Genomic DNA, 17662 nt, shown 5'->3' with positions numbered 1-17662 from the left:
TCATGTGATTAATTTTAGTCAACTTGGTGTCTAACTTTTCCACATTATGACAGAAATAGTTTTTCATTGAGAAATATGTGGAAAAGTATAACATACATAGAACAATCCTATCACATGAAGACAGTCCCCATTACCATGTTGATGTTTTCTAGCCCAATTAGCCAAGGCCATTAGCAGACAAAGCTACAGTTTGAAAAATCAAGCTTGTTGACTTTTTTGTAATAAGACCACAAACCTGAGGAACCATGGGCTGTCTCATGGAAGAAAGAAAGAATGGGGATTATTGCAGGATTTAAGAGAAGCAGTTTTTGACAGGCTCAGGGCAAAGCAGGACTGGGGATAAAAGAGTCAACATGAAGTCTGGACTGCGAAAGGGACCCAGAATCCTTTTTCCTGGGAAACCACAAAGTTGAGCTAGATGTGAAATGATGCGTCCAGAAGTCCCTTGCCTGAATTTCTGTACATGGGTTGGAAATCAAGGCTGCTTCTCTGTGCCAAAGGACTGGAAATCCTCCCAACCAAAAGGGTGGTGTACTTCACTCTTATTCTTATGATTCCAAAGAGCAAACTTTTGACAGTCTAGATATTAGAAAACAAGATTTCTCAGTGAGTAAGAGACAGAGTCCCTTAAATAAGGAGATGTTTATGACACTTTATATAGCCGTAGCATGGCCTTGGGAGAAATATCGTTTCCTGTTAGGTTAGCAGCTGGCTTGATCTTGATCTGTGCCTGTTAGCCCAGCCTGATAACTGGCAGGGCACATATTTCACCTTCTCAGTGCTAGCTAATTTTTTTTTAACATGTTTTCTTCCATTGTTTTTTCTATGCCTAACTTTTTATGCCTTTTGATCTAAATTGTAGCAATTTTATCTATCCAGACGTAGATATAATTTTTGCACTTTGTATGACTTTAGTATTATGTTTAATTAATTACCTAGTTTTCAATAGGTATCATTTTAATGGCTACATAGACCATTCTAGGGGCCAAGATCAGGCTGCCCCAAAGTGTGCCACTTTGGCATATTGATTTTTTTTTTTTAATTATAGCCTGTGCAAGAAGGACACTCAGACAGACCCTCCTTTGTCCCCTTGAAAGCAGGAAATAACTCTTCCATGTGAAAGTTGCGCTTGTACCAGGAGGCAAAGAGACATTCTTATCACCAGAGATGGAAAATTGAGGGCCAAGGAGGCTGTATAAACAGCCCTTGTTACTTTCTACTAATTCACTACCCCAGCCCAAATTCTGTTTAGAATTCCTTATTAATTAAAGCTCCCAAAGTTAATGTCCTGTCAATTTCCTCATGGATTTATTGTCATTTTGTCTCAAAAGGTATAAAAACTGACTGCCTTGGTCGTTCCTTCAGGTCTGTTTCATTATTGGTCCTCCATGTGCACATAATAAAACTTTGAGTTTTTTTCTCCTATTAATCTGTTTCATGTAAATTTAATTCCCAGTCTAGCTGGAAGAGTCTTGAAGAGTAGAGAAAGAATTTTTCCTTCCCTTCACCATATTATTAGTGTGCCAAAGATTATTTAACAAATCCAAATTGTTTATTACCAATTTTTAATTATATGAATTCTTAATTTTTACCATATGGGGAGTTATATTATGATAAACATCTACACAAATATGGCTTAATGCAAATTAATTACTGGGCCCAAAGTTATGAGTATTTTTGAGGCTCTAAATATTTATTTGCAAAATTGCTATCCCAAAGTTTCGAGTAAACTAGGAAAATGGTAATTTTGTGGCACCCACCTAAACACAGAGAATTATCTTTTAACCTTCTTTTTAAGTTGGTTTATTTACTTTTGAAAGACAGAAAGTTAAAATGGGGGAGAGGGAGGGAAAGAGAGAGAATCCCAGGCAGGTTCCACATTGTCAGTGTGGAGCTAGATATGGGGCTCGAAGGCACTAACTGTGAGATCATGACCTGAGCCAAAGTCAAACATTTAACTGACTGAGCCACCTCGACATCTCTCTTTTAACTCTTTTTTTAAATTGTTAATTTCAAGACTGTAAATGGGGTAGCTCCTTGTTATTTTTATTGCAGTTTTTGAACTATTAACAAGGTTAAAGTTTTCCCATACTGTTTACTAATTCTAGTTCATCCTATGTCCTCTCATAAATGTTTTCCAGATTATGTGTTAAGAAGCTTAGTGTGTTTCTCATCAAACCTTCTTAGTTCTTTACGTGATTTTTTTTTTATTTAAAAAAAATTTTTTTTAAGTTTATTTATTTTTGAGACAGAGAGAGACAGAGCATGAACGGGGGAGGGGCAGAGAGAGAGGGAGACACAGAATCGGAAGCAGGCTCCAGGCTCTGAGCCATCAGCCCAGAGCCCGACGCGGGGCTCGAACCCACAGACCGCGAGATCGTGACCTGAGCTGAAGTCGGACGCTCAACCGACTGAGCCACCCAGGCGCCCCATCTTTATGTGATTTTTAAAATTATTTTAGTAGCTACATTTTCTTTCTAGAATGTAGTTGCAAACAAGTCTTTGTAAGATGATTCTTACTCTTTTGAAATTTCCCTTACTTGCTTCAAAACCTGAGGCTGGCAATCAGAAATCTAAATCAAGTTTTACTAATCTCTTATTGATGGAAACTGGCTTTTAATGATCAGTTCTGATGTGTGACACCAGTAATGTGTTACAAGTTATAAACTACCAGCTTTGGACAATGATTTCTTTCAGAAACAAATTCTAAAAAATTCTAACAAATTCAAGTTATCCAATAATATTGTAGCACACATTCCAGTTTTCATTCCTAAGAGCAATGAGCATAATTGCAGCTGGTATGCTACAGATGCAATTAATAAAATTCAAACCATTGATACCAATGTGAATGGCAACTGTGAAATAGCATTTTTACATATGAAATTCATTTTTTGTGTGTATCTCAGACAAATAAGGGGAAAATGCTGAGTTGAATCATAATGTACCCCAAGACTGAGTCAATGAGTAACTCAAAAAAAGGAAGGCTTAATGCAGAAACCATTACTACAATTATGAATATTTATTCTGATTATTATTATTTTTTAATCTCTTATCTGTTTCTTTATAGGTCGAGGATATTTCTTTCCAAAATGTCCCTTTGGGCCACAGCCAATTTGGATCGTTAGTTCAGTGATTTCTGGGAAGTCTGGAAGCCTGCATCATTTTACTTGTCATGGTGACTTTAGTTTGTTTTCTCCCCAGACTCCTCCAGTCCCTTAATATCACTCCTAACTGAAAATAGAAAGCTCAAGAACTTAAAATTCCTCAAAATATCTTACCTTACTCTTTTTTAGTGCTCTTTCCTTGATCTATTTAATTTTTTCAATATAATTTATTGTCAAGTTGGCTAACATACAGTGTATACAGTGTGCTCTTGGTTTAGGGGTAGAGTCCCGTGATTCATCACATACATACAACACCCAGTGCTCATCCCAACAAGTGTCCTTCTCAATGTCCATCACCCATTTTCCCCTCTCCCCTGCCCCCCCCCCCATCAACCCTCATTTTGTTCTCTGTGTTTAAGAGTCTCTTATGGTTTGCCTCCCTTCCTCTCTGTTTCTAACTATTTTTCTCCCTTCCCTTCCCCCATGGTCTTCTGTTGATTTTCTCAAATTCCACATATGAATGAAAACATATGATATCTATGTTTCCCTGACTGACTTATTTCACTTAGCATAATAACCTCCAGTTCCATCTACATTGCTGCATGCAAGCATTCCCAGGCAAGTGCAAGAGGGTTCCTATTTCTCCACATCCTCACCAGCATCTGTTGTTTCCTGAGTTTTAATTTTAGCCACTGTGACTGGTGTGAGGTGGTTTCTCAATGTGGCTTTGATTTGTATTTCCCTGATAATGCGTGATGTTGAGCACCTTCTCATGTGTCTCTTGGCCACCTGGATGTCTGCTTTGGAGAAGTGTCTATTCATGTCTTCTGCCCATTTCTTCGCTGGATTATTTGTTTTTTGGGTGTTGACCTTGATAAGTTCTTTATAGATTTTGGATACTAACCCTTTATCTGATATGTCATTTGCAAATATCTTCTCCCATTCCGTCAGTTGCTTTTTAGTTTTGTTGATTGTTTCCTTTGCAGTGCAAAAGTTTTTATCTTGATGAGGTCCCAGTAGTTCACTTTTGCTTTTAATTCCCTTGCCTTTGGAAACGTGTCAAGCAAGAAATTGCTGCAGCTAAGGTCAAAGAGGTTGTTGCCTGTTTCCTCCTCTAGGGTTTTGATGGTTTGCTGACTCACATTTAGGTCTTTCATCCATTTTGAGTTTATTTTTGTGTATGGTGTAAGAAAGTGGTCCAGTTTCATTCTTCTGCATGTTGCTGTCCAGTTCTCCCAGCACCATTTGCTAAAGAGACTGTCTTTTTTCCATTGGATACTCTTTCCTCCTTTGTCAAAGATTAGTTGGCCATACACTCATGGGTCCAATTCTGGGTTCTCTATTATATTCCATTGGTCTATGTGTCTGTTTTTGTGCTAATACCATACTGTCTTGATGATTATAGCTTGGCAGTAGAAGCTAAAGTCTGGGATTGTGATGCCTCACGCTTTGGTTTTCTTTTTCAACATTACTTTGGCTATTCAGGGTCTTTTGTGGTTCCGTACAAATTTTAGGATTGTTTGTTCTAGCTTTGAGAAGAATGCTTGTGTAATTTTGGTTGGGATTGCATTGAATGTTCTTCATTCCAATCCACAAGAATGGATTTGTTCTTCCAATCCATGAGAATGGAATGTTTTTCCATTTCTTTGTGTCTTCAATTTCTTTCATAAGTTTTCTACAGTTTTCAGCATACAGACCTTTCACATTTTTGGTTAGGCTTATTCTTAGGTATTTTATGGTTCTTGGTGCAATTGTAAGTGGGATCAATTTCTTGATTTCTCTGTCTGTCGCTTCATTATTAGTGTATAGAAATGCAACCAATTTCTGTGCACTGATTTTGTATCCTGCAACTTTGCTGAATTCATGTATCAGTTCTATCAGTTTTTTGGTGGAGTCTTTCAGGTTTTAGATGTAGAGTATCATGTCATCTGTGAAAGGTGAATGTTTGACTTCTTTGCCATTTTGGATGCCTTTGATTTCATTTTGTTGTCTGATTGCTAAGACTAGGACTTCCAACACTATGTTAAACAACAGTGGTCAGGGGGTGCCTGTGCATGGTATGATCTAGCTCAGTTGGTTAAGCATCTGACTTCAGCTCTGGTCATGATCTCAGGATTCATGAGTTCAAGCCCCATGTCCGGCTCTGTGCTGACAGCTTAGAGCCTGGAACCTGCTTCAGATTCTGTGTCTCCCTCTCTCTCTGCTCCTCCTCTACTTGTGCCTTTGCTCACTTGCTCTCTCTCTCTTTTAAATAAATAAACATTTTTAAAAATTTAAACAATAGTGGTGAGGGTAGACATCCTTGTCATGTTCCTGATCTCAGGGGGAAAGCTCTCAGTTTTTCCCCATTGAGGATGATATTAGCTGTGGGATTTTCATATATGGCTTTTATAATGTTAAGGTATGTTCCTTCTAGTCATAATTTCTTGAGGGTTTTTATTAAGAAAGCATGCTATATTTTGTCAAATTCTTTTTCTGCATGTATTGACAGTATCATATGGTTCTTATCCTTTCTTCTATTAATGTGATGTATCACACTGATTGATTTGCAAATATTGAACCTGCCCTGCAGCTCACGAATGAATCCCACTTGATCGTGGTGAGTAATTCTTTTGACATACTGTTGAAGTCAATTTGCTAGTATCTTGTTGAGAATTTTCACATCCATGTTCATCGAGGATATTGGCCTATGGTTCTCCTTTTTTATGGGGTCTCTGTCTGGTTTGGGAATCAAGGTAGTGCTGCCTTCATAGAATGAGTCCAGAAGCTTTCCTTCCATTTCTATTTTTTGGAACAACTTGAGAAGGATAGGTATTAACTCTGCTTTAAATGTCTGATAGAATTCCCCTGGGAAGCCATCTGGCCCAGGACTCTTATTTGTTGGGAGATTTTTGATAACTGATTCAACTTTTTTGCTAGTTATGGGTCTGTTCAAATTTTCTACTTCTTTCCCTTTGAATTTTGGTAGTATGTAGGTGTGTAGGAATTTGTCCATTTCTTCTAGGTTGTCCAGTTTGCTGGCATATAATTTTTTATAGTATTCTCTGATAATTATTTGTATTTCTGTGGTGTTGGTTGTGATCTGTCCTCTTTCATTTGTGACTTTATCTATTGGGCCCTCTCTCTTTTCTTTTTGAGAAGTCTGGCTAGGAGTTTATCAATTTTGTTTATTTTTTCAAAAACCAGCTCTTAGATTCATTGATCTGTTCCACTGTTTGTTTTTTTTTTTTTTTTTTTTTTGGATTCTATATTATTTACTTCTGCTCTACTCTTTATTATTTCTCTTCTGCTTCTGGCCTTAAGGTTTCTTTACCATTCTTCTAGTTCCTTTAGGTGTGCTATTAGATTTTGTATTTGGGATTTTTCTTGTTTCTTGAGATTGGCCTGGATTGCAATGTATTTTCCTCTTAGGACTGCATCCCACAGGGTTTGGACTGTCATGCTTTCATTTTCATTCACTTCCATATATTTTTTAATTTCTTCTTTAATTGCCTGGTTGATCCATTCATTCTTTAGTAGGATGTTCTTTAACCTCCATGCATTTGGAGGTTTCCTGTGGTTGATTTCAAGTTTCATAGCATTGTGATCTGAAAATGTGCATGGTATAATCTAAATTCTTTTAGATTTATTAAGGGCTGTTTTGTGACCCAGTGTGTGATCTATCTTGGAGAATGTTCTATGTGCACTCAAGAAGAATGTGTATTCTGCTGCTTTTGGATGGAAAGTTCTGAATATATCTGTCAAGTCCATTGGGTCCATGTATCATTCAGGGCAATTGTCTCTTTATTGACTTTATGCCTAGATGATCTGTCCACTGCTATAAGTGGAGTATTAAAGTCATCTGGAATTACTATATTCTTATCAACAAGATTGTTTATGTTTGTGATTAACTGATGTATATATCTAGGTTCTTTCAAATTGGAGGCATAAACATTTATAATTGTTAGCTCTTCTTGATGGATAGACCCTATAATTATGATATAATGCCCTTCTTCATCTCTTGTTACAGCCTTTAGTTTAATATCTAGTTTTCTGATAGAAGTATGGCTACTCCAGCTTTCTTTTGACTTCCAGTAGCATGATAGATGGTTCTCAATCCCTGCACTTTCAATCTGAAGGTGTCCTCAGGTCTAAAAATGGGTGTCTTATAGACAGCATAACAATGGATCTTGGTTTTTTATCCATTCTGATACACTATGTCTTTTGATTGGAGCATTTAGTCCATTTAAATTCAGCATTATTATTGAAAGATATGGATTTAGTGTCATTGTGTTATCTGTATATTTCATGCTTGTGGTGATGTCTCTGGTCCTTTGTAGTCTTTGCAGCATTCCACTCACAGAGTCCCCCTTAGGCTCTCTTGCAGGGCTGGTTTAGTGGTCATGAACTCTTTCAGTTTCTGTTTTTCTGGGAAAGCCTTTATCTCTCCTATTCTGAATGACAACCTTGCTGGATAAAGGAGTCTTGGCTGCATATTTTTCCTATTCAGCACATTGAATATTTACTGCCACTCCCTTCTGGCCTGCCAAGTGCCAGTGGACAGGTCTGCTACTACCCTTATGTGTTTAACCTTGTAGGTTAAGGCCTGTTTGTCTCTAGCTGCTTTCAGAATTCTCTCTTTGTCTTTGTATTTTTCCAGTTTCACTATGATATGCCGTGGAGAAGACCCATTCCTGTCACGTCTAAAGGTAGTTCTCTGTGCCTTCTTGGATTTGGATGTCTGCTTCCTTCCCCAGATTAGGGAAGTTTTCAGTTACAATTTATTCAAGTAAGTCTTCTGCCCCTTTCTCTCTCTTCCTCTTCTTCTGGAACACCTATGATACAGATATTATTATTTTCATTGAATCACTTAGTTCTCTAATTCTCCCCTCATAGGCTAGTATTTTTTTACCTCTCTTTTTCTAGGCTTCATCATTTTCCATAATTTTATCTTCTGTTTCACTTATTCTTCCTTCTGTCTCTTCCATCCTCACTGTCACCACATCTAGTTTATTTTGCACCTCATTTACAACATTTCTTAATTCGTCACGACTATTTTTTAGTTCCTTGACCTCTGCAGTAATAGATTCTTTGCTGTCTTCTATGGTTTTTTCAAGCCCAACAATTAATCTTATGACTATTATACTAAATTCTTGATCAGATATATTTTTATATCTATTTTGAGCAATTCTTTAGCTGTCATTTCTTCCTGGAAATTCTTTTGAGGAGAATTCTTCCGTTTCATCATTTTGGCTAGTTTTCTGTCCCTTATGTGTTTTAAAAGCTTGTTATGTGTCCTGCACCTGTGAACAATACTATATTAAAAAGAGGTCATAGACTGTCCCAGGCCTGGCCCTTCAGGAGTTGTTTTTGGAGTGTGTAACATGCTCTCTGTTGTTTTGTCTCTGGTGGCTTTGTCTCCCTACTCATAGTGGTTGTTTGGACCCTCCATCAGGTGTACTTTGATTTATTTGTTGAAGCAACCCTGGGGAAAAAAAAAATTAAAGGCGGGGAGGTGGTGGTGGTGGTGGAAGAAGCCTTATCCCATACAAAGAGAGAAATAACAGGGGCAGGGAAAAACAAAAGAAAAGAATATTGACCCGTCAGAGAAACCATGTGGCTTAATCCAGATAGAGAGAGAGAGAAAGAGAGAGAGGAAAATAAAGAAGAAGGAGATACAGAACAGGGGTAAAGAGAATAGATTAAATATGTTTGCTTAAACAAACCAACAACCAGAAAAACCAGAATAGAGAAGGGAAGAAATAACAGGAAAAAGAATCAATATATATATATTATATTATATTTGCATATATATAATATTTGCATATATATATTATTATTATTATTATATTTGCATATACATATATATGCAAAGCCTTGGAACCGGTGGCTGCTCTGGCCTGCAGGAGGGGCTGTCTGGTTGGTCAGTGTCAATCTAGTTCCTGTAGATACACAATTACCAGGCTCAGAAAGGCTTGGTTTGGTGTAGGCGCGTCCTGCCTCCACTGTGGGCCCCTTGTCCTTTCCCTGAAATCCACCTTGTTGGTGATTGGGAGAAAAATGGTGACAACTCAGTCTCTCCTCCCCAGACAGGGTGTCCCAACCCACTCTGTTTCAGGCCGTCCTCACAGTACCGCACAGGAGCAAGCGGGCCTTTCTCTCTCTCTCTCTCTCTCTCTCTCTTTCTCTCTCTCATTCCAGTCTCCCATGCTTCCCAGGCACTCAGCTGGGATTCAAACCCCTATGTCTTATAGGGTCCCTCTCCGTGCGCCCTGGTTCTGGGGAAGTGCTGCTCTGCCCCACCGATAAAGGGCCTCTGGCTGGCGGGTGTAAGCAGGGTCCTTTGTCCTTGGAACGGCCATATGCCTTCATCCCACAGCACTCAAGGAAGGGGGTTGCTTTTTCCCACTGCGGACTGCACCTCTGAACTAATTACAGAGACCGGGGCTGGCTCCCCTCCTTCCCAGGCACACGAACAGGGCTGCTGGCCCCAGTCCAGAGAAAGCCCCGCAGTTAGAAATTGGATCTTTCTCCTTTCTTTCCGATCCCCGGTCCGTGGTTTTTCTCTTCTCCAAATTCAATGCTATACTCCACAGCCTCTCTTTCTCTTCCTTTCATCTCTCTGCAGAAGGGCATCCCTCCTCTCTGTGCCTACGCCACCTGTTTTATCTTTCCCAGCTCGCAATCACGCACCCATGTCCTGCCAAGTCGTCTCCGTGGGCCCCAGGAGACGTCTCTGTCACTCTGCAGCCCAGACTCTTGGAATTCCAAGGCCTCTGTCCTCCACGCTGCTGTGTTTGAGGGACGAGGAAACTTCAGGTCCACCTACTCCTCTGGAATGTTGATCTCTCTCCTTTCCTTGATCTACTTAATAATTGATGGACTAAAAGACAGCCTGGACCATGGGTGCCTCGTGGCTCAGTCAGTTAAGCATCTGACTCTTGACTTCGGCTCAGGTTATGATCTCACAGTTAAGCATTTGACTCTTAATTTCAGCTCACAGGTCAGGGTCTCATGGTTCCTGAGAAGGAGCTCTGCATCAGGCTCTGCCACTCCCCTGCTTGTACTCTCTCTCAAAATAAATAAATAAACATGTTTTTAAAAAGACAGCTCTGGTTGAACATTCACTTTGGAAAGCCCCATGGCCTAATAAGGGTGATGACTGACCTATTGAAATTGCTGTTTTTCTTTTATGCTTAGCCTCAATATTTCTCTCATTTAATAACAAATCCTTGAGTGATGCCATTCAAACTCTGCAGAATGGCTGACAAATATGTAAACTAGGGAGTACTGCAAACTTATTTCGTAAGAAAATAAATATGAGGTTTGTTTAGCTGGGGCGGCAGAGTAGATGGTTTTTCAGTCTATATCCAGGGATGTGTGGGGTGTGAAGCCAATCTGGGCCCCCCCCCCCCAACTCAGCATCTTTATCCAGATAAGGTCACTTTAATGTGATCATCCAAAGTGGTCTTGAAAGAGAAAGGAGGGCTAAAAGACACCACAAAGGAATAGAATAAGCAGTTTTCAGTCTGTAAAAGAAGCATGGGGGGAGGTTGGGCCTGTGCTCTTTGTGACGTCATCGTGGGGGAACGGCCAGCGCCCCCACCTGTTCCTGTGCCTTCCTTCTTGTTTCTCCTTCCTGAAAATCTGACAGTGGGACGCCTTTGAGATTGAATTTAAGTTGCTTCTATAAATTAATTACATAAATGCGGGGTTCATTTGAATTATTTTTCTTTGATTTCATAAATCTGCTCAAAGTCATAATAATGACTACTAAGTATGAGTCAAGAATAACGATAATCTTTATTTTAAGAAAATTAAAAATACGGCCAAGTACAGAATTGAGAACTGTTAACATACGCTCGTATTTGCTTTTCTTTCTTATCAAAGGAAGAAAACATTACAATATACTTGAAATCTGCTTTATCCCCATTTCCAGTTTCTTTACCCTCTTTCTCCCCAGAGCCAACCATTACCATTATCGTTTCATTTGTATATATGTATTCGCAGTCCGTTTTTCAGCTGTGTGTGTGTATCTGTGTGTACATGTATATACGTTTTAGTTTATACACATATATGTATATATATATATATCCATTAATAGTATCAATAATATATAGTATTGTTTTGTAAGAAATAGTATTTCTAACTTATGTAAATAGTACTTTATGCCTATAGTTGGACAATAACTTTAGGTTTTTAAAATTTATCCGTGTTGGGGGCACCTGGGTGGCTCGGTTGCATAAGTATCCGACTTCGGCTCAGGTCATGATCTCGCAGTTTGTGGGTTCAAGCCCCACTTTGGGCTCTGGACTGAAAGTGCAGATCCTGCTTGGGATTCTCTCTCCTTCCCTCTTTCTGCTCCCACTTGTGCTTTCTCTCTCTCTCAAAACTACATTTTAAAAAATACTTAAAAAAATTTATCCATGTCAAAGTACATTATTTTATAGATACTATATATAATCGCATTCATTCCTTCTACCTGCTGTGTAGTATTTAGTTATATGAATATTTATCTATCCTCCTTTCCATATATTTGGAGTTTCCAATTTTTGTTATTATGAGAAGTATTCAAATGAATATCCTCATACAGGTTTCTTTGTGTTTGTACATAAAAGATATTTCTAGAATACACATGAAGTAGAATTTTTAGGTTGTAAGAGGATACATTTTTAAATTTCCCAAATATAAACAAATTTATTCCCATAGGAATCATGTCCATGAAACTCTGTAACAGTGACTATAAATTCCTATCTCCTCATTTATTGACCAGTATTCAATATAGTCATACTTCAAAATCTTTGCAATTGGAATCATACCTTGTTGTTTTACTGTGTATTTCCATACTTATTAGTGCAGTTGGTTATTGTCCGACATGTTCATTCACCTTTCAGGTGATCGGGGGGTAGGGGGGTTGTTTTATTGTGTTTTTGTTTGTTTTTGTTTTGTTTTGTTTTCTTCTATTCCCTTGCCACAATCTTCCCAGGAAGAGCAGGGTTACTGTTTGCACTTAGGAACTAGAGCTCAGGGAGGCCATGTGACTTGCTCTAGCTCAAAACACTGGTGAGAACCCTGGAAGGAGGTTGTCCCCCCTACCCCAATTCAAATCTTCTCCCTTTCCCAACTCATGTTTCTCAGGACACTGATCAACCGATTTTAAACCTTTTCATCTCACCATACTCAACTTCCTGATCAGGGAAGATTATTTAAGAAACTCATAAAGCATGGGCACCTGGGTGGCTCAGTCGGTTGAGATTCGGACTTTGGCTCAGGTCATGATCTCACAGTTCATGGGTTTGAGCCCTGCATCTGGCTCTGTGCTGACAGCTCAGAGCCTGAAGCCTGCTTCAGATTCTGTGTCTCCCTCTGTCTCTGCCCCTTCTCAGCTCTCTCTCTCTCTCAAAAATAAATAAACATTATAAAAGTTAAAAAAAAAAAAAAAAACCATAGAGCAAGCAAAGTGAGGAACTCCTACAAGGTCTGGTTTGGGGATTCTAGCAAGAAACCCTGCCCGAACAGTCCTGGGACCATTGGTGTCTGGAGTCCCTCTGGGATTTTAAAGGCTTTTCTATTTCTGTTCAAACCTTCACATCAACTTTTGCCATACACACTATTATAATCATCATTTTACACTTGAGGGGTTAAATAACTCCCTTAATGCGACAGGACTGGGAAGAAAAACTGAGAAAAGCATTTAAAGTTCTTCCAAGTTAGATGAAGGTTGACCAGATTCATTCAGAAAAAAAAAAAAAAAAAACTGTGGAGAAGATGAAAGTGAGAATTGAAAGACGATTTTCTCCTTTCTCCCACTTTCCCTCAGATTCAGCCTTTGTAGGATCACAAAGCAATGTAGCTATAAAGATCTTTCAGAGCATATTTTTGAATCTTTTGTCTCTCTTCAGTGAAGAAGCTGAGGTCATTATCTAATCTACAGGAGTCAAGTAATTGCAACAAAACACTGGCAGAAAGCCTAGCCAAGACTGATGTGAAGCGGCCTCGGAAGAAGAAATGCACATTTCAAAGCACTGAGAAGCTTCACCTTATGCTATTTTTATTGAACTTCTTATAACAAAGACTCTAGTTAACAAGGAGCACAGCCATATTTCAAATCTAAATAAAGCAGAGCTAGTGATCTAAAGGGTCTTGGAGTGTGTGTGTGTGTGTGTGTGTCTTTACAGATCTACAATAATCTTCTGGATACTGTTGTGTATCCTGGTAACTTAGTCTTTTGGTTCTCCAGCAATAAGAACTCATTTCATTCATTCTTATATATATCTTTTGATCCTGATACTTCCTTTATCAGGAGACTGATTTATCCTTCACCTCAGGTCCCATCAGCTCCCATAGTCCCAGGGAAGGGAAGAGGTTGATTAGGACCAGTAGAAAGCATAGTATATGATATAAAAGGATGTTGGAAAGAAGGAAGGGCAGATAGCCTACGCTTTCTGATTCTGGTAACTTGTGAGAAGAAGAAGAAAGGAAAAGGAAAGCAAGTCCATGGTGAGATATACTGTTATGCTTCCTCCATGGCCAAAGTCTTAGGAGGAGGAGCCAGGAGAGAGGGCTCGAGGGCAGGGACCATTGCCCACTTTCCATTTGGGAGTATAGGAGAGGTCATCTCACAGGTGACCCCCATCACCTACTGAGATAAGTAGAGTGGGCCTGCATTTGGCTGTCTCAAGCCATCCTCAGTTTCTATGTGGTATAGAATGGGATCCCACAGTTTCTCCTGAATGCACCCAAAGGCTATTCAGAAATGAGCCAGCAGTTGGTTAGATGTTTGGTGGAAGAGATCACCATCTTTAGGACAAAGAGACCCTGAAACTGAGGAATGTACCACTAGAATAAGAGACACAAATAGCAGAGGACCACAGCAAGAACAAAGCTGAAGAAGATATGGATTGGTAGGTAGGGCTTACCAGGTTAACTAAACCAGACAGAACAGACAGAGCTAAATTAGCTTCATGTTTCAGCAGTGGATGCCAGAAGGACCCTGAATTGCCATAAGCCCTCTAAATTCTCAGACAGCATTTTGGAGAAAAGAGTGAGTGGGAGCTAATCCAAAATATAAAATACTAAGTCATCCATAGTTTATGAGTTATCTGCAGAGACTCTTTAAATCATTTTGAAAGAGGACTTCGGCTGCCTCCATTTTGACCTCAAACTTTTTAGTTGGGTTCTTCTTTTCTGCCGTCACTTCCCTCAGGCAGAAGATTCTGAGGGCAAAGCATCCCCTGATGGGAACAGAAACTGCCCCCTTAGGCAACAAGGACTTCCCAGAGCCAGCAAGACCCTGCCCATGATTTACTCCAAGACAATGATGGAGTAAACGTTCACTGTCTACCTGCACGCACCCACCCACCTTCGTCCCACATTTTCCTTATACGAACCTGGTAGTATTTTTGGCACTTTGGAGAAAGTCTGAGACACTAGTCTGCTGTCATCCAGGTGTTGGCCTCACTGAAATAAACTTTTTCCTTGTGTTACCACCACTCATCTCTCTGCCTTTGGACTTTGTCAGATGCGAGTAGCCCAACCTGGTCTGTTTGGGACACCTGGAGCCAGGTGTTCTTGCACCCCTGTGCGCCAGCTATAATTGGATTAACACTGCATTTACTGGGTATGCCTAAAATACAGTTTTCCCAATACCCAAGGGAGCTTATAAGGAATATGAGGTCTATTTTCAAGATGAAATGTATACATTTTCTTTATTTATCTAATTGTATGTAATGTGAGTAATTTTTCAAGGCAAAGACATCAGCCTAAATGGAAATCTAAAGAACTGAAGTGGTAACAGTAAGGGCCCAGATACAGCACCTGAAGCCATCAGGAATCCAGGCTTCTACTAGTGTCTTTGTCTCTGTCTCTCTCTCTCTCTTATTCTCTCTCTCTACCTCCATGTGCACATTGCTACATTTGAGACCAGCAGAGAAGAGTATTTTTCTATCTCAACCCTAATCCTAAATTCAATGGATAATAATGAGTCATAGCCACAGAAAATAAATATAGCTGCTCAGCTTAGGTGGGAGGGGGGCATGGTTATTACAGAATTGAGATCATTATCATGGTTGTTTGGTAGTCCTTATCTTTTCTTCTTAACTGAACATTTTCCATATTATTAACTATTTCATGAAAGCATTTTGTATGCCTACCTAATAGTCCATTCTTCTCTTGATGGTTATTTTGGTTTTATCCCAAAGTTTGTGGGGGTTTTTTAGTAATATATAAATAATACTATGTTGAACATGCTTATACTTAATTTTTTTGTTCCCATATTTGATTTTCTCCTTAGGACAGTTTCATACAAAAGTAAATGCTGATTGGTAAGGATCTGAAATTTCTAACTGTGTAATAGTAAAAATCCATACACCTGTCCTATTTGTAAAATGTCACTTGTAAATTACTCTAGTAATTCTTGAGACAAAAATATCTGTTCATTTTCTCGCACATACAATGAAATTATTACATTAGTTTAGATTTGTAATTTGGTACAAATTGATCTGTTTTAATGTAATATTTTGGATTTGTGGTTGTCTCTTGGTCATATAGTGTTAAGTATTGCCACTATCAAAAGCTGATGCTTTTTTAATTCCTAGAATAAATTCTTTTCATTTCTAGACTTTGCTATAAATATCTGTAAATATGATGCCACATTAGTCAGGTCTGAGAAGATGATTAATTTTGGAGAAAGCATCTTCTGGAGTAAAGCATCACCTTGCTTAAACATGAAGAGGTTTATAGCATCTCAGAGAGTGAGAGGTGCACACACTTGAAAATGTAAACACCAAGATCTCTCACAAGGCGTATATGAACCCCAAATGAACACTAAGCATGTTTAGGAAGGAGAAAGCACTGCACCACCAATAGATTGTTTTTAAATGTATCACTTACCTTACTAGGTATGTAGTATCTCCCAAGTACACAGGCATCCTGCCTTGTTTATTGATCCTTCACTGAGAGTGGGAATCCAATGTGTTTGCTGAATTGTTTGGTAGACAAATGGCTAGAAAAACAAAGGAATGGTAGTGATCGATGAGGATCCAAATAGAGCTCCGTAAGGAGCTGGGTGTTAACTGATTGCTCACGGTCAGACATACATGGGAAATCTGGAAGAAAAAAAAGAAGAGAAGAATGTGTCAATTCTTCCAAACCACTCCTTTGACCTTTGATCTCCTTCAAAGGAGTCAACTATGCTTCCACAGGACTAATAAAAGATAAATTTCTCCACGTCTCCCATATATCTATCATCTTGCTCAGATGTACATTTTACATTTGTTCATTGATAGAATTGGTGAAAATGCCAGGCTCTGGATTCAGGAGTGAAATATTCAACCTCTAAAGCTCTCAACTTTATCTTTAAAGTAAGGCTAACAATAGCCCTGACCACACAGTGATTTGAGGATTGAATGACAAAAGTGTGCAAGGTGTTCAGCCTGGTGCCAGCCCCGTGGACAGTAAGTGCCAGCCTTCATGATGCCGAGAATAAACATGGCTCTTGCTGCCACTTGTCATACATCCAAAGCTTATAAAATATTTTCAGCTCTTTTTCAGGTCAAAATTCCAGGCTGACTCAACTGAGAGAGGTTGAATTCAAATGGAAATGATATTTGATGAGTCTGTTTATTGTCTAACAGTCATGAAATGCTGAAAAATGTTTTTAAATATCTAAGGTTTCCTTCTGACTAGATTCAGAAATTCTCCCAAGTTGGTAGGGCAACCTCTAGAAAAATTAAGTGCCCAGGAAGCATTTTCTGCCTCCAGACCTTTTTAAGAACATACATCTAAGGGCACCTGGATGGCTCAATCAGTTAAGCGTCCAACTCTTGGTTTTGGCTCAGGTCATGATCTCAGGATTCCTTAGATCAAGCCCCATGTCAGGCTCTGCACTGTCAGATTTGTTGCTTGGGATTTTCTCCCTCCCTCTCTTTCTGCCCCTTCCCCACTCGCTCATGCTTGTGCTCTCTCTCTCTCTCTCAAAATGAATAAATAAACATTCTTTTTTTTTTTTTAATTTTGTTTTTTTCAACGTTTATTTATTTTTGGGACAGAGACAGAGCATGAACGGGGGGAGGGGCAGAGAGAGAGGGAGACACAGAATCGGAAGCAGGCTCCAGGCTCTGAGCCATCAGCCCAGAGCCCCACGCCGGGCTCGAACTCACGGACCGCGAGATTGTGACCTGGCTGAAGTCGGACGCTTAACCAACTGCGCCACCCAGGCGCCCCTAAATAAACATTCTTTAAAAAGAACATAATCTACTCTCTAACAATACCATTATTTGCTTGGACATAGTACAATCTAGGCTGTTTTAAAAAAATAAGTAAACCTCTCTGCCCCCATATTTTAACTTAATTTTAATTTAATTTTAATTAAATTTTAATTTAATAGCACATTGGGCATTCAAGGTAAAGTTTGCATCAATTTCCTTCTTAATAAATTGTACATCTGAGCTTAAACTAATAGCTGTGGCCATTCTGTTAGGAGCACCTCATAGAAACTCTGCTAAAGGAGCAAGTTTGTTCATTTTTGCTGATCTTGATTCAGCCTTTGATGCCATGGCCTGGTATTAAGTACTGTTATG

This window comes from Leopardus geoffroyi, chromosome B2 (genome assembly GCF_018350155.1).
Source record: "Leopardus geoffroyi isolate Oge1 chromosome B2, O.geoffroyi_Oge1_pat1.0, whole genome shotgun sequence".
Lineage (NCBI taxonomy): Eukaryota > Metazoa > Chordata > Mammalia > Carnivora > Felidae > Leopardus > Leopardus geoffroyi.
Note: the sequence above shows the minus strand (reverse complement) of the source record.